Source organism: Castor canadensis, chromosome 12, assembly GCF_047511655.1.
Source record: "Castor canadensis chromosome 12, mCasCan1.hap1v2, whole genome shotgun sequence".
Lineage (NCBI taxonomy): Eukaryota > Metazoa > Chordata > Mammalia > Rodentia > Castoridae > Castor > Castor canadensis.
The window spans coordinates 60,490,739-60,491,380 of record NC_133397.1 but is presented as its reverse complement, the minus strand read 5'-3'; the positions used below and the strand labels follow the sequence as shown (position 1 = coordinate 60,491,380).

Sequence of the window (642 nt, the reverse complement as noted above, 5' to 3'; positions counted from 1 at the left end):
TATTTATGTACTGCTGTTTGTATTTATTAACTACAAAGAGCAACTTCACAGTGGAGACAGAACCTTAAACCGAGTGATCAAACCAGTCACCACTGACACGACAGTATGGTCATATTCCCTCCGGCACCATGCACTGAGAAGGACACTTCTTGAAAAGATGTATTTAGTCTTGAGCGTTTCCTTTAGATAAAACCAAATTGAAGGCATGTTACAAAATAACTGGTGTGCTCGCTTCTGCAACACGTACAAAAATTGGAACAATACAGAGATTTGCATGGCCCTTGAGTAAGGATGGCATGCAAATTTGTGAAGTGTTCCATAACTTTCTCAATCGTAAAGAAGAATGAAATTTTGTCCTTTGCAGGTAAATGGGTGGAACTGAAATCATTATCTTAAGTGAAGTTAGCCAGGTGCAGAAAGTCAAAGGCCACATGTTCTCTCTTATATGTGGAATATAGGCCCAATACAAATGCAAGCAATATTATGAAAAGCAGACCACATTAAGGGGAGTCACAAATGGAAAAAGGAGGGTAAAAGAAGGAAGTTAAGGGGTGAATATGGAGCCGCTGCCAGTGGCTCATGCCTATAATCCTAGACTCAGGAGGCAGAGATCAGGAGGATTGCAGTTTGAAGCCAGCCCTG

At 41.1% G+C, this 642-nt stretch overlaps 1 non-coding gene across 1 annotated transcript; it reads left to right on the top strand.

Moving 5' to 3' along the window:
- Positions 1-224: 224 nt before the first annotated feature.
- Positions 225-326, top strand: LOC141415201 (U6 spliceosomal RNA). Its single transcript, XR_012440214.1, has one exon. It is a non-coding gene; the product is annotated as a U6 spliceosomal RNA (small nuclear RNA).
- The last annotated feature ends 316 nt before the right edge of the window (positions 327-642 follow it).